The sequence below is a fragment of the Acomys russatus genome, chromosome 24 (genome assembly GCF_903995435.1).
Source record: "Acomys russatus chromosome 24, mAcoRus1.1, whole genome shotgun sequence".
NCBI lineage: Eukaryota > Metazoa > Chordata > Mammalia > Rodentia > Muridae > Acomys > Acomys russatus.
In genome coordinates, this window is record NC_067160.1 from 17,880,513 (window position 1) to 17,907,276 (window position 26,764).

Consider the following 26,764-nt stretch of genomic DNA (forward strand, 5'->3'; position numbering starts at 1 on the left):
TGGACCTGCCTTTCCTTGTTACCTTTATGTCCCTCACTTTTAATGCTAGTTTCTATTCTATGTCATTGTATGTTAGAAATATGTAGCCAGTTTTCTGATTGTATAGAGCATCACAGTTAAGAAATTGTTTTGACAGGAGAACTGACCCCACCCCTAGCCAGCTGCAGTACTTAGGAGAGTGGTCCCCACATACTGTGGGAGTTGTGGGTGAGCTGTGCCCCTGAGGATATGACTGTGGGAAGCCTACCCTATCACTCCATGGATAAAGGAGAGATACCCTACCCCACCTCCCAGGCCCCTAACCACTAGCAGCAGGTAGGAGACCTGGCCCTGGGGTCATGAAAGCAGGAGACCTGGCCCCGCCCCTCACCTGGGCAGCATAGTAGAGCTGACTCTGGCAGTAGGGATTGTCAGTGAGCAGTGGGTGTGAAAAAGTGGCCTAGTCTCTTGTTTGTTGGGTGGTGGGGCAAATGAGCTAGAGACACCTTCCTCTCCTCCCTTGGCCCTCACCATCTATGGCAGGTGGAAGAGCTGGCCCTGGGGTCATGAAAGTGGGAGAACTGGCCATATCCCTCACCAGCTGAAACACTTAGGACTTTGTCTGCTCAACAGGGTAGAGCTGGCTTTGGTTGCAGGGGGTGTGTGGGGCGGGGATATTGCTGGTAAGCCATCCTAGCAGGAGGGCTGACCAGCTCAGATACCTCTCAGATCCAGATCCAGGCCTTTGAATTGGCCTAACCCAACATCTACCTATTGGCCTAACTCAAAGCTACAGATCTCCATGACTCAGGGCAACGACAGGATATCTGAGAGGAGTCCGAGTGAGGCTCCAATATCAATAGAGTAACAGAAACCAGAAGCCTCGTACCAGAACATTTGCAAGCAAAGAAGTGTGGGCAAAAGGTGTGGGATACACTGGGGCACAGTATAGCGTCCACCAAGAGATTTTTTTTTCTTCTGTTGCAGAGGAATTTACAAGGGTAAAGGATTTGTATGAGGGGAGGGGGAGATGAGTGGGATTGGGAAACATGACATGAAATTTACAAAGAACAATAAAAAGTTTTTTTTAAATGTCTCAAGTGACAGAAAAGACTTTGGTCTTTTGAAAATTCTTAAGACTGTTAAAGACAACTAAAGATGGACTAAATGCATCACGAAATGAAAATGAGCTTTCAGTTGGTCTGGAGTAGAATACTGTGATGCAAAGTAATATGTTTAGATGTTGAGTTGACAAAGGTTGGAGTTGTGATGGTTCATCTTGAGCTTGTCTAAATTTAGGATCAACAGCCCTTTCCGTATGATTATATGAGTTTTTCTAGAAAGCTTTAAGTAAGAGAACATTTTCCCTGAGTGTGTATGTGGGGCCTGGAAGTCTTCGACTGAGTAAACAGAAAAAACAAGCCAAGATCCAGATTTAGATCTCTCTGTCTCTCTCTCTCTCTCTGTCTCTCTCTCTGTCTCTCTCTCTGTCTCTCTCTGTCTCTCTCTCTCTCTCTCTCTCTCTCTCTCTCTCTCTCTCTCTCTCTCTCTGTGTGTGTGTGTGTGTGTGTGTGTGTGTGTGTGTGTGTGTGTATTCTAATTGTGGATTCAGTTACATGATCCAGTCACACACATGACTCAGCTAACTCATACACTTGCCTTCATGGTTTCCCCATTGTGATGGGCTATATATATACTCAAATAAAAGCAAAATTAATTTGTTCCATGTTTGTTTCTTTTTGTAAATCATCTTGTCACTGTCAGGTCAAAAGGAAACTCCAATTCCCCAAACCCCAAAAGGCAGTCCTAATATCCAGAAATGGGCTCCACCTTGACTGCCTTAGTTAGGAACCACTGTGACAAAAAAGCAAGTTGGGGAGGAAAGGGTTTATTTGGCTTTTATTTCCATATTGCTGGTCATCATTGAAAGAAGTCAGGGCAGGAACCCAAACAGGGCAGAAACCTGGAGGCAGGAGCTGATTAAGAGGCCATGGAGGAGTATATCTGAGCCTGAGGGCACAGTCATGTAATCCCAAGTTCAAGCAAGTTCAAGCCAGCCTGGGCAATTTAATAAGAGTTAAGAACGTAGCTTAAAATAAGAAGTTGAAGCAGAGATGGGAATATAGAATGTGTGTGTCATGTGTGTGTCTTTCTTTCTGTCTATCTGTGTCCCAAAGTTCTTAAAGTTTATTAGTTAGTTTTCTGTTACTATAACAAAATACCTGAGACAAATCAATTTATAAGAAAAAGGAGTTGGTATAGGCTCATATTTTCAGAGGTTCTAGTCAATAGATGATTGGCATGTTGTTTGGGGGTCTATGTCAATGCAGTATATTGAGGAATAAATAAATAGTGGTATAAGCTACTCACCTGTGGTAGCCAGAAAAGAAAAGAGACAGGAAGAGGCCTGGGTTCCAACATCTTCAAGAACTTTCTTCCAACTAGGCTCATCTCCTGGTATTACCAAGGACTGGGTTGAAACCTTTATGCCTAGGCTTATGTGGGACACTTAAACATGGCAAAGCAAACCAAGAAGTACTTTTCTTTGTTTGAAATCCAATAGTGGTTCCTTCCACTGTGATCTGACTTTCATTACAGTGTTGAATCCCATTCTCCATGGACTGATCGCTTATATGCTGTCTTAGTTAGGGTTTCTAGTGCTGCAATGAAACATCATGACCAAAAAGCAAATTGGGGAGGAAAGTTAGGACAGGAGCTCAAATAGTAATGGAATCTGGAATCAGGACCTAATACAGAGGCCATGGAGGGGTGCTGCTTAGTGGCTTGCTCCTAATGGCTTGCTCAGTCTACCTTCTTTTAGAACTCAGAACCACCAGCCCAGGGGTGGTACCACCCACAATGGGATGGGCCCTCCCCCACTGATCACTAATTGAGAAAATGCCCTACAGCTGGGTCTTAAGAAGGCATTTTCACAACTGAGGTTCCCTCTTTTCAGATAACTCTAGTTTGTGTCAAGTTGACGTAAGACTAGACCGCACACTGGACAACAGGGGGACTATTCCTATTGGATAAAAGCCATCATTCCTCAGGAAGTTGTGAAACTGGTTTCCCTCTACCAAAAAGAGTCATTTCCCTTATCTCTGGAAGAAGAGACATGTGGGCACATTTTGAAGTCCATGCTAGTATCTTAGCCCTTCTCACCTCCTCTCCTATCCCAAACTCCCTCCAGCTCTTTGCTTCCCTCCCCCCAGGCTACTCGTTTTCCTTATAACCCTGCTATTCTCACTATATTCTCGCCCCCCCCCACTGTATTTTCTCTATTCTTTATCCCTTGTACTTTCTCTATTCTTTCTCTCCTCTCTCAGATAGCCCTGACCATGTCCAGCCTCCTGGTCATATTTAGTCTGTCTACTTCATTCTCTCTCTGCTCTGGACTCTTCCAGGTGCCTCTAGATGTTCTATTTCTCATATCTACAATAGAAACATTCCCCAACCATACCATAAATAGGCCATGTCATCAGTTTATACAGTCACACACCAAGAGAAAAGTAATATAGGAAGAGAAGATATCAGGGTCCAGATATCCTCTTTAAGGACATGACCCCAGTGGTCCAACTTCTTTCTATTAGCCTCACCTCTGAAAAGTTCCATAGTCTCTTTAGCACAAACGTTTCTATGAGACACTGAACATCGACATCATAACAAAGAGTAAGACTACTTGGGCAGAAAGCCCAGCTTCACTAGTTACGAGCTATGTGACCCAGGGCACCTTGACATGTTTAAACTTGAATTTCCTTCTCTGAGGATTTTTACATACATCCATAATCATTGTCCACCTCACTCCACTGTTGGAAGAACTAGATGAAAGCATTTAGCATAGCACTCAACCTTTCTTAGAATTTGAGTTGCAGCTTCTCACCTTCTGTACTTTTCCTTCTATCCTCTTCCTTTCTTCCTTCTTCTCAGTGACACTACTTGCTCCCCCACTAGTCCTGTTACCATGCCAACGCCCTACAGGGACCACCAGTGGTGTAATGTGAAGCCATTGTTTCGCTCTTGTTTAGAAATGGGCCTAGACAATATTAAAATTGGGTGTGATGTCTCAGGAAAATGACCACATAATTGGAAGCATTTTGGCAGAGGAAAAATGATTGCTTTTGAAGATGGCTACAGAGCCAGATGTCAAGCAGATCAGCACACTTTCTTAATGCAAATGGGTTCTGTTCCTGACTCTCAGTGGTCAGAGCTTGCCCTCACACTCTGATGGCATGGGCTAACTTTTGACTTAGCCATGTTAGGAATCTAGCTAAACATTTTCTTTCTTAATTTCAGCACCTATGTGGGTTAGGTACAAAGACTGCATTTTACAGGTGAGTTGTGGCTCGAGCACATTTAAATAAGTTGTTGGTGTTCACAAAGCTTGAAAGCAACAGAATTTTGTAGGCTTTGAACTTTTGAAAACTACTTTATTTGAGGTTCTGTAATGCTTACATCTCCCTTCCAACCCACCAACCAGTACCCTAGATAGGAAAGAAAAGAGGTTAATGGTAACAGGAGAAGTAGACTTTTTTAGACTCAGTTCCTTGAAGCAATTCCACTGGCTTAGTCAGTAGGATTCCAACAGACCCCATTAAACAGCAAACCAGCAAATCAACAAAGGTGGCTGGAACCACAGCTGCTCCAACTCAGAATAGCAACCAGAACCTTGAAGCTGGAGGGATTCTTTCTAGGAGTGTCTCAAAGTAGAGTGATGAACAGCCAAGACCAAAAAGCCCTGCCTCTCAGAATCCATACTAGATGGTTTATCAGTTGGCAAAGATCATGCCCCTGGAAGAGGCAGTTCCTTTTCCAGTGGACAAACATCACCTGTTCTCTCACAAGTCTGTTTTCAGTGGAAAAACACCACAGACACCCTTACACAAGTCTGTTTCACAGCGCACCTTTGGTATCAAAACAAATCGTGTTTATATCCACTATTGATTATAACAGCAGTTGACAATCAAAGGGTGACTTTTGAGGACACCATGCAAGCTGGAACACTTACTGTGATCTTTTACCAGATGACATCTGTAAAGATGTCCTAATGCTGGATGTTAAGTCTTACACTTTAAACCTGGAGTTCACAGCCTGAAGCACCAGGCCAAGTTCTCTCTTAGAGTCAAGCTATGGTAGTTTTGGGGTGGTGGCTGCAAACCTAAACCTAATATAAACAAGATGCATAGTGTAGCTGACACTGAAATTTCATTCAACTTCCTTTGTTTAATTTAACCCTTTGGTATGAAAAAAAACTGTACAATACATTTCCCACACTAGGAAGTTTTTCTGAGTGCAAAGAGTTTTGAAACTAAGGCAAAATGTGGCTTTGATGCATGGCTAGAGAAGCTTGGGAAATTTTTCTTTACAGTTTGGAGCTGTGGCAAGAAAGAAAATTTCCTTGTTGGACTAGTCATTTTGTTCTGGGAACACTGACTCACTGTTCTTTGAGCTGGATTGGTGAATGCATGCCCACTGTGCTGATAGAAAGTCTGAGGTCATCAATAATCTAGGACTCGTGTTCAATCCTCGAATTCGGAGTTTATGATTCACGTATGGGTGTGCCCAGGATCAAGGGTGACATTGGGTGTCTTCCTCAACTGTTCTCCACCTTTAATTTTTGAGATAGGTTCTCTCATTGAATAGGAAGCTCATGGGTTCTGCTATGCTGCCTGGCCCATAAACTTCAAGAATCTATGTGTCTACAGGGCACTCTCCTCTCAAAGATGGGATTATAGGAACTACATTGCCATGGCTGACTTTTTGTATGAGTTCTGGGCATCCAAACTCAGGTCTGTGTATTTGTTTAGAAGGCATTTTTCAAATGGAGCCATCTCTAGCCATGGCATGGATATTCCTATACTGTTGATCTGAATTACTTCCTGTAATGTCCTGCAGTTGAGTCCACCAGCCAGTCAGTTGGTCATTTTTTCTTTGTTGAGAAGGAAAATAAAGAAAATGTTCATAACCCTTGCAAAGATGACTTTGGATAGCCAGGTTGATTTCTGGCGTATGGTAGATAGCATGTCAATTGAATGGGGCAGATTATTCTGTTGGCTTTTATTGTCATCAATGACGAGCTGATAAAGGAGAAAGCTGAAGGATCGGCTTTCATGGACACTGTCATTCTCAGGAAAGAATGTTACTCCTTTGCATAGGTGACAAGACCAAGTGTGTCCCAGAAATGGGGTATGGGTCTGTTGAAGGAGAAGTCACAGTTCCTTGCGGTGTTCTCAGAAGTACCACCATGGGCATGGAAACAAAGGCATGGCAGTTGTTATTGGAAAAGCAGATGACTTTGTAGACAAAAGAAATATATCTGTCTAGGAAGTATGGGAATAGTGGGAGGGGAAAAAAGACTGCAGCCAACAATGAGGTCCAGGGCTTGAATTATTAAAGAATTTCGCATTTGCAATTGGATGTCAAAATTGGTATGCCATATAACCATCTCATGTTCCATATCTGTGCACTTTGTTGCACACTTTTCCTTAGTTTGTTTTGTTTTGAGACACAGTATCACTCGGTAGCTCTGATTGGCCTTGAACTTTCTGTGTGGGCCAGGCTGGCCTTGAACTTATTCTGCTTCTGGAGTGCTAGGATTAAAGGCATGTACCACCACACCTGGGTCCAGCACACGTCTTTCTTTCTTTTTTTTTTTTTTTTATTTATGTGTATTTTATGTGTGTGTTTGCCTGGTCTCTGTAACCATGTATGTGCAGTGACTGTAGAAGCCGGAAGAGGGAGTCAGAGCCTTTGGAACTAGAGTTACAGATAGTTGTGAGTGGGCATGTAGGTGTGGGATTTGAACCCAGGTCCCCTGGAAGAATAGCCTGCTTTATTATACACCGAGCCATCTCTGGCACACTTTTTAATGATAGAATTCGAAATAGATTATTTTAACTCACTATTTCTAAATTGAAAGCGGGAAAGAATTAGGGCTAGAAGGTAGCTTTATATAGTGACTTCTTTGTTTTTCAAAGAATGGGTTTTGGAAATGCGGTAGTTTGAATGAAAAATGTCCCTTCATACTAGTCACCATTTGAATGCTTTTGGCAATATTGTTTGGTGAGGCTTAGAAGGTGTGGCCTTGCTGGGCTGGGTTTTGAAAACTTACCTACTTGTTTCATTTCAAGTTCAATCTCTTTGCTTCTTACCCATGGATCAAGATATGAACCCTTGCTGGGTGCAGTGGCCCACACCTTTAGTCCCAGCACTTGGGAGGCAGAGGCAGGAAGATCTCTGTGGATTCGAGGCCAGCCTGGTCTACAGAGTATATCCAGGACAGCCAAGGCTACACAGAGAAACACTGTCTTGGAAAACAAATAAACAAACAAAAATATATACGAACCCTCAGCTTCCAGCTCCAGTGGCCATAGCTGCCTGCGGTGACACTTCCCTGCAGTGCCAGTAGATTGTTATCTCTCAGGAAGATTCTCATCTATCTGTAAGCCCAAATAAACCCTTGCTCTAGAAGCTTCCTTGGTCCTCGTGATTTCTCACAGTAACAGAAAAATACTAAGTAATACAGGAAAGTAGCAAACTTCTTTGATTTTTCTTTCTACTCTTCAAGACTGCAAGCAATTTATTTATTTGCTTTAAGCCTCATTTATAAAATACAGCTGTGTGAAGGCTGGGGTGACGGCTCAGTAGATAAATAAAGTACTTGTCGCACAAGCACAGGGACTTGAAGTCTACAGAACCCACGTAAAAGGTCTGATGTGGCTGGTGTGTGCCTGTAATCCCACGGCTGGGAGCTAGAGACAATAGGATCAAGGAGTCCCCACCCATCCCCCCCACCCCCCCAGCGGCTCTATCCCAAATGTTCATCTATAGGGTAAGTGACAGACTCTGTCTTGAAAAAATAAATTGAAGTTTTTGACTTCTGGAGTTCATACCCACTAGCTCGTGCATCTGAACACACACATGTATATACATGCACACACTGCATACAAACATACAAACATACATACATACATACATACATACATACATACAAAAATGCAGGCACAAGACTATATTTTAAAAAACAGGTTGTGGCTGGGCGTGGTGGCACATGCCTTTAATCCCAGCACTCGGGAGGCAGAGGCAGGTGGATCTCTGTGAGTTCAAAGCCAGCCTGATCTACAAAGCGAGTCCAGACAGTCAAGGCTACACAGAGAAACAAAAAACAAAAACAAAACCAAAACAAAAAAACCAAACCAAACCAAACCAAAACAAAACAAAAAACAGGTTGTGCCAATACAAATTCTATCTCACATGCTGTCCTCAGGAAGCGATCCAGACTATCTTTGAGCGAGAAACTGGGTCTGTATTCTTTTCTGTTGGATTTGGACTGAATTTTGAAATTGTTTCAACCATAGGAATAGTCCAGAAGTGATGGTGACTGCAGCTAAGTCATAGGGCAACAAACATTAAAATGTGCGCTGTCTCAGCATTTGACTTGGGAAGCCAGTCACCAGGTTGTGAGTACTCCCACACCACACAGAGAGAGGCCATGTGTGTTCCACCGCCTTGGCCTCCAGCTGGCATTCAGCGCTTTCTGCTGATTGCAGGCTCCGGTCTCCAGAGCTCTTGGTGCAGACATGAGTACTCGATGCTCTGTCTGAATCCTGAACTACAGAAAACTGTAAGTGGTAACAACCAATTGTTCTTTCAACCCTCCCAGCCTCTGGCGCTTTCTTTGCCATCAGCACACAATGAGTAATTATAGTGAGTGAGTGACGGCTCAATGGTGATGCGAAGAGAGGACCTAACGTTTCACACAGCAGAAGGTTTTTCACTTATGTCAGATATTTGATTACAACAGCAAAAAAGCCATTACCAAGCGAACCTCTGAGGTGAGTGAGGTGTCTGCATAAACACCCTGTTGTGGTTATCTTAGTGGGTATACGGGTGCACAGAATCCGAGGTGCGCAAAGAACCACAATGAAACTCAGAGGACTTTAATTTTGTGCTTGAATTAGCTTTCATGAGTAGATTTTGGTTTTCCTCCTCTGTGATAAGTTCTGAAGGCAGAAGTGTATAGTGAGAGACACAAGATATTTGTTGGGGTTTCAGCCATGCCTGGGACCCTCACGACTTTTAGCCTACCATCTCTTAACAGAAGCTAGCTTCAGTATGGAACACGGTCATTTCTCCAGTCAGTTACCCTCCAGGTAATAATCTATCACATGCTGATCTAATATTGGTTTGGGGGAATATTTTAATTAGGTATCAGAAGCCAAACTGCTTAATGCGATCTTGGGGGTATGCCAAACCTGCGCTGCATCATAGAGAAACTGCAAATCCATTATCTTCAGTTACCAGAGGCATCCAGAATTTTAATGTGGATAAACATGGGCCATGGAATGTATTTTAGGGACTTCAGTAACCAAAAACTACAACAGGAAAAGGAAAGGTCCATTTTTTGTAGCCAAGCATTTCCCTTGTCATAAAACCTGGTAAAAGCATATGTCAAACAACTGCCTTTTAATCAGGTAAAATCACATATTAAACAATTACTTTTTAACCAGGCATGCAGAGGAATAAGATATAAAGGTGGTACGTCAAGCACAGCAGCAAAGGAAATTTCTTTTAAATGCTGTTTTTTTAAGTCATTTTTTTAAACTTTCATTGTACCCCATACACAATTACATGGTACTCTATTTTGTTCTAAGTACTAATTTAATAAAAGCTAGCCTGCCATCCAAAGACTTTGCCCATTACATGGCATTTCATGAGGTCATGTGTTTGAACACGTTGCTGGTCCCCACTACCTGGCAGAAGTGGGTTTCTGGTGGTGGGCTCTGAGGGAACTATCTATTTCTCTTTTTGATCCACCAAGATGTGAAGGAAGCTCCTGCTGCCATGGTTTCTATTCCATGGTGGACTGTCCTTTCTAAAATTGTGAGCCATAGGTGATAAACCCTTTCATTAAGTTGCCCATGTTAGGGATTTTATGACAGCATCCAGAAAGGTAACCAACATGCTCTCTCATGTAATGCATGTTTCTTATGTCCCATTCTCTGGCATGCATGTCAGAGAATGGGACAGACTGTCCTTGTGTTTTCCAGCATTCCCAGAATACAATGCATTATACATATTTAAGTCAGTGTGTGAATCAAGAAAGAAAGAAAAGAAGGAAGGAAGAAAGAAAGAAAGAAAGAAAAAAGAAGGAAAGGAAGGAAGGAAAGATGAAAAGACAGACAGACAGGCAAAGTTAGCATGCTCTCTTGCTCTGCTAAGTTCCTAGAAGAGAGGTGTGTGTACCACATCAAGGCAGTGGCTCTCACAGGTTGAAAAGCTGCCTTGGCCCAGCAGCAGTCAGAGAAACTGGGGTTTGCTTCAGATGCTGATCAGAAGCATCCTGAGGTCAAAGTTTCCAAACCAACAAGGACAAAAAAGAAATAGCGACAGGAGTCTGCCTAAGCAAGGAGGAAGAGGGGGGACAGAGAGGGGGAAGGAGGGAGAGGGCTGGGAGGGAGGGAGAGAGAGGGGGAGAGAGAGAGAGAGAGGAGAGAGAGAGAGAGAGAGGAGAAAAGAACCAGGGAGCTTTCTTGAGAGGGATGATGAAGACAGAGTACCAAGTGACTCAGTTATCTGGAAAAAAAAAAAAAAAAAAAAAAAAAAAAAAAAAGACAGAATAATTGACACTTGAGTCCTAGAAGGATTCTTCAAAGCTCCCTGGTGTCTCACATTCTTGAATCACAGCTTGAACAAATATCTCTAACATACACAGGAGGCAGGTTTGAAAAACAATCTCTCTGGTTGCCTAGGATGTAGCTGGTTGCCTCAAAATCAAACAGTTAAAATTTCATCCTAAAAAACAGGGAGAGGAATCCTAGGAATGAATATGATGAAAGTGCATTACATGCATGTTAAAAAAAAAAAAAACAACAAAACCTATTACGTATACGCTGAGCATATATCAGCTAACAATTACAAGTAGATAAGTGAACAGTTCTTAACTAACCTTCTGAAAAACTGCCTATTTCTTTTTCCTTGTTCTTTCTAGGTTTTTCAATGTGTAATTACTAACACATAAGACTATGCTCACAGTATGCATATTGTTTGTTTGTGCATGTATAATAATTATTTACTGGCATTTTAAAGCACATGAAACCTTTAGACTTGACTTTCATCTGTATTATTTCATCTTGATAAAAATTTCCAGAGTATTTTGTGCCATTCCATGGATCTTTCATCAAGAGTTCCTGAGTTGACAAAATCGAAATCTCAGAGTACCGAGTTTACACATCATGTTGCTCATACAATTTAAAAGGGGACTGAAAGTGAGGCTCTCGGGGGAGAGGTGGAGAGATGGCTCAGAGGTTAAGAGCATTTGCTACTCTTGCAGACAGCTGGGGTTTCAGTTCCCGACACCCCAAACCACCTGTAACCCCAATTCCAGGAGATCAGATGACTTCTTATCTCTGCAGGCACCAGCCACTCCTGTCGTACGTGTACATACATGTAGGCAAAATACACATCCACTTAAAATAAAAATAAATAAAAAAAAATTAAGTCTCCTTTAAAACTATAGGTTTCCCTTTGAGTATGCACTGAAAACCCTCAGCTCGTGGTTCTATGGTTTGAAGGTCATGTTTTTTCTCAGCACAGCTGTGTCTTCAGCAGAACCACCCAGTGCTAAGACAGCCATCGTCTAAGACCACAGGCGAAGTATGGCAAGAGGCAGCTTGTGTGGTTTGCCTGTGAGTGACACACGCGACATAGTGTGCACTGCATAGTCCACACACACAGCAATCAGAACTCTGAATGTCCATGTCTCTCTCTCTCTCTCTCTCTCTCTCTCTCTCTCTCTCTCTCTCTCTCTCTCTCTCTCTCTCACACACACACACACACATACAAAACAAAACAAAACAAAACAAAAAACTGACAGAGGTGATGAATATGCTGGGCTTCATAATTTTATTGTCACACAAGGTGCATGAAGTCTCACTGTACCCCATAAATACACAATTGTTAGGTGAAAGGGACGAGTATAAAAATACATAGACCTCCCTGAAATGTCACCCTCATTTGCTATTGGTCAAGAGAAAGCCTGAAACAGGTAGGCAAAGCTATTGCTGTTGCTTAGAGCCAGGTGTCATGTTCCCAAATGTTGGTTTGAGAAGGATCCCTTGTCCTAGGGAACCTCTTTGTGTTTTCACTGCGAGGCTCAGACATTTTCCACCATAAGAGAAAACCAAATCACAAAGCTACTGCTTCCATTCTGCCCACCCGCAACGCGGGTTCCAGACATCTACCTCAGGTTTGGCAGCAAGCACCCTTACCTGCTGAGATCTCTTGAGGGCCCGCTAGACAGTTTTAATGTATCCCTGCTATGACATTTAAAGTGGACTCTTAGGTCTTCATCTGGTACCAACACCAACGCCATGCCTAGCAAGAACAGAGCCATTTTTTAATGGGTGTTTATGTATCTAACAGAATAAAAAATACATAGATATATTAGCTTGAAAAAAAACGAGGAGTTTTTCATCAAAAGTCCGAAGTAATTTGACTTTATGCAAATGAGTGAGATTGTAGACACAGATAATTTCAACTGCCACAGTCTAGGATGGCTGGATCTTTAGTAGATGGTAAAGGCTGGAGCTGGTAGGTCCTGAGAAAGTTAAAAGAGGGCTTTGCCAATATAAAATATCTAGGAGTCACTCTAACTAAGCAAGTGAAGGACTTGTTTGAAAAGAATTTCAAAACTCTGAAGAAAGAGATTGAAGATGACCTGAGAAGATGGAATGATCTTCCTTGCTCATGGATCGGGAGAATTAACATAGTAAAAATGGCCATCCTACCAAAAGCAATCTACAGATTCAATGCAATCCCTAGCAAAATACCTACACAATTTTTTAAAGACATTGAAAATTCAATTCTGAACTTCATATGGAAAAACAAAAAACCCAGAATAGCTAAGACAATCTTGTACAATAAAAGGTGCTCCGGAGGAATCTCCATACCTGATCTCAAACTGTACTATAAAGCAATAGTAATTAAAACAGCTTGGTACTGGTACAGCAACAGGCTGGTTGATCAGTGGAATAGAATCGAAGACACAGATATGAATCCACACACATATGGTCACTTGATTTTTGACAAAGAAGCCAAAGCCATTCAATGGAAAAAAGATAGCATCTTCAACAAATGGTGCTGGTCTAACTGGAGGTCTATGTGTAAGAAAATGCAACTGGACCCATATTTGTCACCTTGCACAAAACTCAAATCCAAGTGGATTAAAGACCTCAACATAAAAACAGAGACACTAAATCACTTAGAGGAAAAAGTGGGGAAGAGCCTGGAACATATTGGCACAGGAGACAACTTCCTGAACAGAACACCAACAGCCCAGCCTTAATGTCAACAATTAATAAATGGGACCTCATGAGGCTGAGAAGCTTCTGTAAGGCAGGAGACACTGTCAAGAGAACAAAGTGACAGCCTACAGACTGGGAAAAGATCTTCACCAACCCTACATCTGACAAAGGTCTAATATCCAAAATATATAAAGAACTCAAGAAGCTAAACACCACCAAACCAAATAACCCAATTGAGAAATGGGGCTTGGAACTAAACAGAGAATTCTCAACAGAGGAATATCAAATGGCTGAGAAACACTTAAAGAAATGCTCAACCTCCTTAGTCATCAGAAAAATGCAAATCAAAACAACTCTGAGATTCCATCTTACACCCATCAGAATGGCTAAGATCAAAAACTCAAGCGACACCACATGCTGGCGAAGATGTGGGGAGAGAGGAACACTCCTTCATTGCTGGTGGGAATGCAAACTAGTACAGCCACTTTGGAAATCTATCTGGTGCTATCTCAGAAAATTGGGAATAGGGCTTCCTCAAGACCCAGCTATTCCACTCCTTGGAATATACCCAGAAGATGCTCCAGCACACAATAAGAAAATTTGTTCAACCATGTTCATAGCAGCCTTATTCATAATAGCCAGAACATGGAAACAGCCTAAGTGTCCCTCAGTAGAAGAATGGATAAAGAAACTGTGGTACATATACACTATGGAATACTACTCAGCTATTAAAAACAAGAAATTCCCAAAATTTGTGGATAAATGGATTGAGCTAGAAATGATCATAATGAGTGAGTTAACCCAGAAGCAGAAAGACTTAAATGGTATATACACACTTATATCTGCATACTATCCCAAGGGGCATGTCCCACAAAAGCCTTCACTTAGCAGGAAACTGGGACAGAGGGGAGGACATCCTATTGGGACTCTAGATGAGAAAAGCATGGGAGAATGGCAAAGTAGAAGGATCCAGAGGGTCCTAGAAACCTACGAGTAGAACAATATGATAGGCAGATTTGGGCCCAGGGGTCCCGCTCAAACTAAGGGACCAGCCAAGGACAATACAGGCGGTAAACTTTAAACCCCTACCCAGATCTAGCCAATGGTCAGAACATTCTCCACAGTTGAGTGAAGAGTGGGATATGACTTTCTCACATACTCTGGTGCCTCACATTTGACCATGTACCCAGGAGGGGGAGACCTGGTGGCATTCAGAGGAAGGACAGCAGGTTACTGAGAAGAGACTTGATACCCTATAAGCATATACAGGGGGAGGTAATCCCCCTCAGGAACAGTCATAGGGGAGGGGAATAAGGGGAAAATGGGAGGAAGGGAAGAATGGGAGGATACAAGGGATGGGATAACCATTGAGATGTAACAAGAATAAATTAATAATAAAAAATTAAAAAAAAAGAGGGCTTTGCAATTACAGTTTGTTTATAAACCAAATAAATACTAATTTTTCATTAAGTAATTTGCTCAACTTTCATTACTAACTATGTTATGCCATGACTTTAATTCCTAGCTCTCTTAGAGGCTGTGGCTGATTTTCAAAAAGATTCAAAATCAGCCTTGGATTAGCTTTATCTCTGAACAGCCTGCATATGGACCCATTCACGTGGAGATACACTTAGTGCTGTTTCTTTTTGATACTAGGGTAAATGGGATAGTTTTTTTCCTTCCTTCCTTTCTTTTTCTTTCTTCTCCTTTAAAAAATTCTTTTCCCATACAATACACCCCACCAGAGCCCCCTTTCCTTCACCTTCTCCCAGTACCACCCCCCACTCACTCTCCACTGCTCCTCCATTTCCCATCAGAAAGGAGCGGCCTCCCAGGGAGATCAAGGATCACAGCATAACAAGATGCCATAAGACTAGGCACAAACTCTCATATCGAGGCTGGGTGAAGCAATCCAGTAGGAGGAAAGGGGTCCCAAGAGCAGGCAAAGAAGTCAGACATACACCCATTGTTAGGAGTGCAACAAAACCTCCCAACCAAACAACCATGGCACATATACAGAGGTCCCAACACAGACCAAGGCAGGGTCTAGGTTTGCTGCTTCAGTTTCTGTGAGCCCTCCTTAACGGATTCTGTGGGCGGTGTTGCAGTGTTCTCATTCCCTCCGGCTCCTACAGTGCTTTTTAGTTTAGTTTAGCCCAGGACTCTCCTCAGATGAAAATCCATTCAAATAGTCTTTTTAAAAAATGGAATATCAGTCTCCAAATGTACCAGAAAGGAGAGATGCAAGGAAGGCAGTTTGTAAACTGACAGAATTGGAGCAGCCCTGGAGGCCTTGTCTTTCTTCTCTTCTCTTCTCTTCTCTTCTCTTCTCTTCTCTTCTCTTCTCTTCTCTTCTCTTCTCTTCTCTTCTTCTTCTTCTTCTTCTTCTTCTTCTTCTTCTTCTTCTTCTTCTTCTTCTTCTTCTTCTTTTCTCTCTCTCTCTCTCTCTCTCTGTCTCTCTCTCTCTCTCCAGGATTTCTCTCCTCTGATTTCTGGGAAGCGGAGGAAGGAAGGAGCCAGCCATTTTCAGCTCCCAGGCAGGAAGCAGGCTCTGCTTCATTCCATCCTGTGCTAAGTCCCTGATCTTGATCAGCCTGAATGGAAAGAAAGGCACACTCTGCAGAGCTGGCCAAATCTTCCCACAGAAGTGAAGCTTGGTGAGATCAGGGAGCTGGGTCCTCGCTCCCAGGAGGCATGGGCCACAGAGGAGTCAGACAAGAGCTTAGATCTGGTACGTCTTAAGGGATGAGGAAGCTGGTGCCTGTGAGTAGGGGTAAGAGGCAAGAAGAAGAGGCAAAGCAGCAGTAATGAGAGCCAGTATGCCCAACTGAGAAACAAGCGCAGGGCTGGGGGTCCAAGTTTGCCTGTGTGGAGATGCTCCAGAGGTCAATATTAAAGGCAGCGGTGACTCTAACCAAAGGCCAGATAATTACCAATGTAGGAATATTCCAGCCCAGGCATCACCAAAGCTTTTTAAAAATGATATTCACTCAAACACCAAGACCCTTCTTTCTTATTCAAGACCTGGGGGAAAGTTTTACCATCTGGATCTTAACATTCCTAATGCTGTGACCCTTCAGTAAAGCTCCTCATATCACAGTGACCCACAGCCATAAAATTACTTTTGTTGCTAATTCACAAATGATTTTGCTATGGTTATGAATTGTAATGTAAATATCGGTGTGTTCTGATGGTCTTATGTGACACCTGTGAAAGGGGTCACAACCCACAGAACCAGTGCTCTAGGGCCTTTTCCAAAGTTATAACTCTAAAATATATTTCTGTTTCAGCACTGACATAATTTATTTAAATGTGGGCTCTCTTCCTATCCAATCTGGAAAGTATTTTAAAATAAGAAAGACCCAGTGTAATTATATGTTCCCAGTACCTGACATAAAACCCACCCAATAAATAGATGTGCAACACAGGTACATCGAATAAATGTTGTTGCTGGTGTTCCTGTTCCCTGTGTTATCTCCTGGCCATTGCTCCCAACACAGTGCTTGGCTCACGGCCAAGTTCACATACGATAAAACTTACATAGTGAAAGCAGCTAAAATATTCGCAATAACCCTTTTAAAGTCCTAGCCACACAACTCGAAAGGTATGCATTAGAATCCAATCAACTTAAATGCTGCCTGCCCCCACATTTTTCCCTCTAGACCTTTCTCTTATCTATACCCCAAAGTTACGGGAACATACAAGATAAATTCCTGACAGTAAAACTCCCTTTAAAAACCCCTCTACATTATTTGTGTGAGTCTGTGAGATTCCACTTCCACAGGAGGCCAGCCTTCGGAAGCCTTAAGGTGAACAGAACCCATGGCCACACACACTCAAACCCATGTCCCAGCACACTCAGGTGTGAATCTTTGCTCCTTTGCTCAGCTTGATGCTAGGCTCCTTCTCCTTTGTAAGCTTTGGTTTTCTTCATGTCTAATATACAGATAAGAAAGGTACCAACCCTGTGAAGTTCTTGTGATGATTAAAAGGAGGGGTGATAAATCTTTAAGCCATTAACAGAACGTCTGTTGCCAGTAGATATTTAATAGTTGTCAAGGCTTTCCCCTTCTATGTACATGTGTAGTGTCACCCTGGCTTACCACGTGTTAGTCAATGATAGGACAGCCATGAGAAAATCATATTTTAATGGCTTTAAAAATAATTTTGATAACGTCTTTTAATTGCTCACAGGGAAGGTCATTGTTTGGCCCCTTTAAGAATAAAAAAGACAGAGTTTAGCTTTTAATAATAACAGCTGAGCTTCTTGTGAGAATATAGCAACCTGGTTACCAGGGAAATGCTTTGTTTTTCTTTTCTGTGCTGAGAAAGAAGCAGTCATGTAGTTACACATCATTTTAGATGTCTGTCATGTTTAAGGGCTTTTGTTGAAGGGGATGAAGCAAGGGTCAGGTCAACCTCTCATTGTATAAAATAAAATAACCAATAAAGAACATCTAATGTGGCAAGAAACTCAAAGCAGGCTGGTGAGTGCCGTGCTGGCCTCAGGCACAGAACAGGAAAATGTGGGTTGGGTGTCACACCTAAGACATAACTTGACAGCATCGTGAGATGGAGGTGGATGGTAACAGGTAGAGGCAGCAGCCCATGAGCTTTTAGACCAGTGTTTATGGATGTGGACGTAGGTGCTTCCTCTCTTTATCTAGTTACAGCTCGCAGTGCTAAGCAAATGGCCTAGCTACAGAAATCAGAGGACCAGCCTTATGGCCCTATTCTCTTTCCTAGCACGTCACCTGGTCTTTCTGTCACCCATTAAGAGGGACAAATAGAACCACCTACTCCACTGACTTCAAGGAACTCTTGGAAACATCAAAAGGCATAATAATGTGGGGCCGGTGAGATGGCTCAGGGGACAAAGACACTTGTCCCCAAGCTGGATGACCTGAGTTAAATCCCTGGAATCTGCATTGTGGATGGAAAAAAAATAGATCCTACAAGATGTCTGCTGACCTCATATGTGATCCACCCTCCATGCCATTTTTGAAAAAGGAATGTGAAAACATCTGTCATATGATACTGCCAAGTATGAATATTATCTGTGATGGTACAAAATTTAATGATCAGGCTGTAGTTAACACCCATATTTAAGGGTATACTTTTTATAAAGAAAGCAAACATATTCAATAAGCTCACTACAATCTATTGAAAATGAATGTGAGTCAATTCTAGCTAGGCTTGGGTGTCTGTTAGGCACCCCCTGGTGGAGGTTAAGAGTAAAGCAAGTGCATTAGTGAGCACCTACAGAAATGCAGCACAAAAAAAAAAAAAAAAAAAAAAAAAAAAAGTTTAAAATACAGGATGAGGAGAGCTCATGGCACCCAGCTTGACAAACTTAGGACCGAATCTACTACAAAATGGACCCAGGCACAATGCTCTATCAACGGCAGCAGCCATGACACTTCTTTGGCTTAGCTATTACTAAAATAGAAAAAAAACACCTTGCCTTCTATTTCTTTTTAACTCTTTATAAACCAGCACACTACATGGAAAGTGTATTCAGTGCACAAAAGGGGAGGAATGGAGAAAGAGAAAAGTACAAAGGAAATAAAGTGTCTTGAAAGAAATGTTATAATCCATAATTCTCTCTGTGCTTTTATTTTGTTATCTCCCCCAGCCCCCTATTGGACAATTCAAGTTTGTTTGTTTCAACATCAACCCTGTGTCGATTGAAGTAAGTTAACAGGGCCTAGACTGGGAGACATTAAAAGAATAGCACATAACTATGGGCCCTAATTTGCAGGACAAATCAGCCTAGACCCAGAGGACTAAGAGGTAAGAGTACACATAGTACGGACAACAAAGGCCAGAAAACTGGGGCAGTGTGTGGATCTGTGATCTGCTCTCAAACCTGTCTGTTCTGGCCTCAGTTGGTGTCTACCCACCTTTGGATGCTCAGTGGCATCCTCCTCCTAGCAAAATGGGCATGGATGGGAAAACAACTTCCCTGAAGGCCATCATTTTCATACGCTGACCTTCATTGTACCACTGACCACCAGTAGGTCAGTAACTGTTCCAGCTGTTGCTTTTCCATTGTGCTCTTCCCCTACCACAGGCCCAGCAGCAATGGAGCTATCCAACCATTAGTGAAATATCCGTCATAGTGAGCTAAAGTCTCTTCCAGTGAAGCTGTTTTCTTTTTCAGGTATTTGTCACTTTAATGACAAAGGCTGGGTAATGCATCTATCTAGTTTTATTTGGAATTTTTCTCTTCATCAAGTTTTAGTATTTTCAGCTGGGTGTGGTGGCACACACCTTTAATTCCAGCACTCGGGAGGCAGAGGCAGGCAGATCACTATGAGTTCAAGGCCAGCCTGGTCTGCAAAGTGAGTCCAAGACAGCCAAGGCTACACAAAGAAACCCTGTCTAGAAAAAACAAAAAACAAAACAAAAAAGTTTTAGTATTTTCAATTATTTTTAAAATAATCCTTAACCTTTAAAAAGAAATATAATAAGAATGTATTATATATATATATAAATACAATAAGAATAGATTCTCCATTGGAGGTGATAAATAGTATAAAACTACAATCCACGAGAAGAGGAAACCTCTGAAACATCCTGGGGGAGTTCATGTAAAAAGACAGGAACCTGAGAGAGGACCAGACCCTGTCCTAAGCAGTGTAGGTATTGTACAAATCCTCAGGACTGAACTTGGCTATGGCATGATGAGAGGGACAGATGAAAATATTTTTAAGTAGAAGAAATAAAAGTGTGTAATTTTGAGGGGTGAGTGGGTGTTAAGGTCTTTCTATGTAGCCCAAAGCTGGCCACAAATTCATGATGTTGCTGTCCAGCTTGCCAACATGCTGGGATTGCAGGCCTGCACCACCATGCCCAGGTCACAGTCAGTGTGGGAGAGAATATTACGGAGTAGGTTTCTACAAGGATCTCTGGAATTCAATGATTTAAAAATAACAGATAGCCCTTGGTGGCTCGAAGGCGATCTATGTGGCGCGGCTGAGGTATATGTGTGGCTTGTTGGAAGGTTGGTTGACATGAATTTGTCAACGAAGATCTTCAAGGCTGTTTTCCTATGAAACAAAACATCCTTGTAGAAAAGAGTTAAAGACTTTACTGTCACTGAACTTGGCATTAATTTTAGCTTGAGTTTTTGATAAAAGTTAGAAATAAGTAGACTTCTGGGCAGAAACACCCTGCGATCCCCTACATGCCACTGCATGCAGTTAGGCACCAATGCTAGTACCCTGAAATGATACAGAAGGAGTGTTGAGATTACCTAGGAGACACTAAAACTAACTCTTTTGTGATGTTCCCTGAAAAAACAATCTTGCTATTGTTCAGACAATATGTATTTTGGGGACTTTTAATCCAATTTTCTGTTCATTTTTTAACCAGGATGCAAATTCTCTCACATCATTCATGCTTGGAGTTGGCTTTGATTTGACCCATCTTTTTATTTTCTGTTTTAGATTATGCTGAATTATAATCTACACTCACTTTCCATTTTACAAATGACCTTTCTTCTGAAATCTTCCCCATGTTGTTTACCAACTATTTTCCAATTGTCTCCCACGTCCTTAAGAGAGGCTGACTAACTAGACCCCTTTAAGGGCAAGTGTGGTTGTGACATGTTTTTGGCCTCTCCACAATTGTGCCAGCCCGTTACAGCTTTCACTCTTCTCTTTGGGGCAGGAGTGAGAGCAAGGAAACAAACATAAAACAACATTGCTGGCTATGCAGACGGCATAGATGGAAGAATATCTGGTTTTTCATTTTCTTTCTTTTTGTTATAACTTGCATGCATTATCTGCTTGGAATGGAATGCCAAGGCCTTTCTGTTCTAGTCTCTCTTAGAAAGAGTGTATCATTCTGGGAACCTGGATAAAAGAAACATTGTTGAATGACCATGAGGCTCCCTCAGCTCGCTGGCCTAACAGCCTTCTCACACATAGTTCCTGTAGGCACTGACATTTCAGAGTTTCATATTGTATTAGTTACTTTACTCCTTGCTATAACTAGAGGCAGCCTAATGGAGGAGGAGTTTATTTTGACTCTCAGCTCAGAAAATGGAGAGGGAAGGCAGGAGAGTGGCAGAAGTTTGGTCCTTGGTGCCAGCCAGTAAGCAGAGACAGAAGAATGCTCATGGTCTGCCAGCTTTCTCTTTTCTCCAGTTTTGTTTATTTAAAGGATCTCAGCCTGTGGGATGAGAACACTCAATTCAGAGTTTGTCTCCTCCCTCAGTTAACCCCTCTAGAAACTGTGCCTTATTGACACCCTAGGTGTTGAAAAATGAATTAGTTTCACAACAGAAGTTAGCTATTATAAATTAACCCCTTATCAATAGGACACCCAAACATAAGCCCACAACAGCTGTGCTTTTCCTGGTGCTTTGTTTTCTGCCGGAGTACCTCTCTGAGGTCTGCTGCACATGTATCTATTTGAAATGTGTTGCTAAGGGCTATACACACAGTGGGCCTGTCTCCTTCCTCCACCTGTGTAGGAAGCCCTTCATGTTCAAGCCTATTATGCACTGAGCTTGGGGATAAAGTGAAACCCAGCTGAGTGTCAGGCTGGCCCTCGACTGTTGGTAGCCTCAGTCTGTACCCTGAGTTTATTTCGCACTGACTTTTTGATTTCCTATTGTGAGCTAGTTTTTCAGAGCTCCTCATTTCTTCCTCTTCCCATGGCCCCCACAGACATCAGGCTGAAAACGTGTTTTGTGGCTAGCGGGTGTTTGGAGTGAATGAAGGTCACCAGGCCTTCTCTTTGGCCGTTCTATTTCCCCAAATAATGTTTGCTTCAACAATTCTTGAAAGTAAGTGATGCTGTGACAGTTGAGAAAGTGAACTGTGTGGATGAAGCATGACGAACCGACCAGGCGTTGGGTAGAGAAGAGCACTAAGGGCTTTGTCTACCGAGCTGCTACACACCCAGCATCATTGCAGGAGCTGCCAGGCCTGTCCAGGACACTAGGACCAGGTCCAAATCCACTCTGAGCATCTCGCTTCCTTAGGTCACATCGCCCTTTGCGACCTGCTTTATGCCACCCTCTCTAACCCGTTCCTTCCACACCGCCACAGCCCCACTCAGCACCTGGCCCCATTCTCCGCATCCTCTTGGCCCACAGCTTACATAACACGGGCATTCCTCTTTGTGGTCTATAGTCTAGTGCAGGCTTCTAAAAGATATTCATAAAGCAAGGGGATAGGGAAGGGATGGCAAGGGAAAATGATCAGCCGGGTTATATCCTCCACAAGGGGACTCAACTGTGAAGTTCCACTGAAGAATTATATATAGTTATAGCATTACATATAGTTATTGCATCGTATAGAGGCACTGATAGGATTCAGACATAAACTTAGTACAGAACTTTATTGTTTGTCCCATCACTGGAAGTGAAGTTCATATATAGGATAGATTCACATTTTTTGTGTTTGTGATTATGGTAACTAGCATATTCTCATTTAATTATAATTTAAATTAAAATATATTTAAGGTAGCCAATGTGTCAATAAATTATTTTACGCTTATTATTCTGTTATTACATTTGACTTTATTTCATTTGTTTATTTTGGTTTTGGGGACGGAGGTCTTATTATATCACCCAAGCTGGCCTCAAACTCATGACCCTCCTGCCTCATTCTGCTGAATTCTGGGATTATAACTAGACCCTGTGTCACCTCAGGTGGCTTTCCATTTGTTTTCTCTTTTTCTTTTAAATATGCTAGAGCCTTGAGAAAGATACAAGTGTACCATAGTCCTCTCGGGGTGTGTCTCGGTTGAGCCTTCCATGCCTGGTGCTCAGAGTTTGAAGTCAGCACAGACCGACTACACACAGGAAGTTCCAGGACAGTTTTTAATCTTTCCTCTGTAGGCTCAATTTTCCTATCCAATTTTTTTTATTAACAACTTATTAACCGAGTGTATGTCGCTTATAACCTGACTAACCAAAACAATAGGAAAAGAGGATTAAGGAACACAATAACAAAACCGTAAGGATATTAGTTCCGATGAATGATTCTCCTGGCATAATCAGCAGGATTTCTTCTGCTTACCTGGAGTAACCAGAACCCGGAACCTCAGCAGGAGCTGGAGCCCCGAAGCCTTCCCTCGAGCGGTTCTCTCTAGAAGCGTCTTGAAGTGGAGCGATGAACAGCCAAAACTATCCTAAGTCTCCAGTGAGCCCTGCCTCCCGTTCTGGCCTCATTTATATATCTCTTCCCAGAGTCTGTACATGGGATCTTTTCAGCTGGCAACAGTCAAGCTCCCACACGAAGTGGTCAGTCTTCCAGTGGATTAACATCACCTGTTCTCTCACAAGACCGTTCACCATCCCACTCTTGGGATCATAAAAAACAGGTTTATCTCTCCTTCATTCCTCTTCTATCTTTATTGTGCATTACCACAGAGCTTTCTGGCCTCTTACACATGGAAGCTGTTCTAATCCCTTGCCACTGATGTCTTTGGTAGCCTCAAGGGAGTCTGCACTGCAGCCTTGTTCATTCTGCTCACTAAGGTGATATGTCTTGTACTCTGCCAGAGGGAGAAAGAAAGGAGGAAATTGCTACAGAAGTTCTCTCTCCAGCCTGTCACGTCCTGTACTGCACCACAGGGAGTATGGAGGGAGGAAACTGCTGAGGACAATTTTACCCTCTCTTGAGGTGGCCCACCCCTCCATCAATGGAGTTCTAATAGAACTCAGAATTTCTCCACAGTATGTTTGGCTTTAGGACTCTCCTGTTTTTGTTTGTTTTTTTCCTCTCCCATATCCAATCAGCCATATTCAGAAATGATTGGATTTTCATAAGCAGAGATATCTAGGGAAAAAATTTTTTAAAGACCTTTGGCAATTTGATCTGCATATTTACATTTGGTGACTAAGAACTTACAAAGTATGTTTTGAAGTTTTTCTATAATGGAATTCAAAATTAAGCACTCATTTGCCTCTCAAAATTAAAATTACTCCTTCAGAACTCACAGCAGTGGAATAAAGAGCTGACCCCAGGGTTCTCTGAGTTTGATCATAAAATGTGTAAAGGGCGACGATTTCCCAGAATCCTATTGTGATATTGCAGATGCTTTTCTCTTTACACTGAGACTTTGTGGGGAGGTTTTGGCAGTAAAAATAGTATTTTATTCCACCCCCACTCCTGCAACCCCCACTGTACTTTCCCCCTCTCAATCCCACAGCAATGCTACAATCAGAAAAAATAAGTTTCCGGGGGCAAGAATAGGAGAGGAGAGGGCATATGGGTAAAACCTGTCAGATCACAATAGGAATTTCCCCAAACAGGTTAATTCCTCTTAGTTACCCTCTTCGCCCTCATTTTCAGGTTCTTGTTTTCCCTGCTGACCCCTTTCTTCTTCACCAGCATCTTCTTCATCCTCCTCCTCCTCTCCACTCACGTCCTCTTCCTCCCTTCTTCCTCCTCATCTTCCAGAAGCTGGGCATATTTATCACACTCCTCCCCTTCATCTTCCGCTTTATCCTCCACAGAGCCCTCAGCATCAGCGGCCTCCTTGTTGTCCCTGTCATAGCCATCGAGGTACATGACCTGGGGCAGGAACTTGAACACGTTTTCTCAGTAGTCACTGAGCTTGGTCACCTCGCAGTTAAACAAGTCTAGGCTCTTGAGGGTCTCGTAACTTCTTCAGTGTCTCTATTGTAGTGCTGAGGTCTTTTTTTAAAAAAATATTTTATTTATTTTTTTCTTTTTTATATTTTATTAATTTATTCATATTACACCTCAATTGTTATCCTATCCCTTGCATCCTCCTATTCCTCCCTCCCTTCCATTTTCCCCTTACTCCCCTTCACTATGACTGTGACTGAGGGGGACCTCCTCCCCCTGAATATGCTCATAGAGTATCAAGTCTCTTCTTGGTAGCCTGCTATCCTTCCTCTGAGTGCCACCAGGCCTCCCCATCCAGGGAACATAGTCAAATATGGGGGTTTTATTTGGTTGCCACTTAAATGGAGATGCTTAAGGTTCGGACATTTTTCTGTCAATACTTGCAGGTCCCCTGAGATTCAGTTATTGCTTAATTCAAGCTTCTTGAGTTTGTTTAGCTTTGGTAAGTTTGAAATGGAGGTGAGGCCTATGTTGATTGTCCTTATAAATTCCAGTTCTTCAAATTCATCTGTGAGGCCTTTGATTTTGCCTTCAATTGACCAACAGTTGTCCAGGAAGAGTTCTTTCACACCAGAGGGCATCGTGTTCCGCAGCTCTAGATAAATCTGTTTGTTTGTCCATATCCCCCCCCCCCCCCGTCTCTCTGTCTCTCTCTCTCTCTCTTTCGCCCCACCCCCAGAAGATCCTGCACCAGCAGAATTCAATCAATAAAGCTGAACCCACGGACCCATGGCTGTATGTCTTAGGACTTTGGAGGATTAACCAGCTCCACTTGGTTCTCTCACACTGAGACTCTGAAACAAAGAAAGAAAACATAGTATCCTGAGACGAATTATAGCCACGTTCAACAACCTGGAAACCTCACTCTGACACAGAGGCCTTTTCAGAAGTACTTTGAGGTAAGCTTTTTTATTAGCCACATGGTGATAATTGTGCTTCCAAAACCATCCTGTTCTCACAGAATACGTGTTTTCTACCACGTCTATTGTGTGCTGAATAATACATCATCCTTCCATCCTTTCTTTCTTTCATTTTTTGAGGCAGGGTTTCTCTGTGTAGCTTTGACTGTCTTGGAACTCACTCTGTAGACCTGGCTGGCCTTGAACTCACAGAAATCTACCTGCCTCTGCCTCTGCCTGCCCAGTGCTGGGATTAAAGGCGTGTGCCACCACCTCCCAGCTTTGTCATACATTTCTTATTTCTTGTCACGATTAAGTTTGCAAACTATATTCCAAAGTAACTCCCTGCTAGTTGCATTCCTTTTTCTGCGGAGCCTATTTCCAGTCACCCAGGATACAGGTGGCAATGGCACTAGAGACAATCCCACTCACATCTAGACTGATGAACCAATGAGTTTGTTGGGTTATTTGCAGGAACTTGGGTGACCCCCTCAGCTGCATAACCATAACACCCCACCCAGCATGGGTGGTGACCTTTCTCCATAGTTGGGGTCCCCTCTTCATTTAGCGTCTTGACTACCTATTGAAAATGTGTGCAGCTGGGAAAAGATTACACACACCCGGCAGAAAGCAGAGACCCAAGAGGGAGGGAGTAGCTGTACTGTCTGGTGAGGGAGGATTTGATGGCCCCTCCATCCTTTTCCCAGGAAATAAAAACAAGCCAGATATTGTAAGAGTCTCCTGCCACTAAATCATGCCTGCTCTAATTTCAGTATGGTTATGGACACGTCCTGCCAGAGCATAGGATTTCACAGCACTAGCTTGGATAGCGAAATGTAATCACCTAAAGAAAAATAAATGTCAGTGCACTAATAATGACAGTAATGACAGAATCTGAAAGAGGCAAGAGAAAGCCAGCTGAAAGAATAGCTTTTAAAAGTGGAAAGGCTTAATGAAAACACAATTTGGG

General features: G+C 42.5%; 1 pseudogene; it reads right to left on the reverse strand.

Moving 5' to 3' along the window:
- Nucleotides 1-24,566: 24,566 nt before the first annotated feature.
- On the reverse strand, nt 24,567-25,512 carry LOC127207454 (acidic leucine-rich nuclear phosphoprotein 32 family member A-like; annotated as a pseudogene).
- Nucleotides 25,513-26,764: the final 1,252 nt, after the last annotated feature.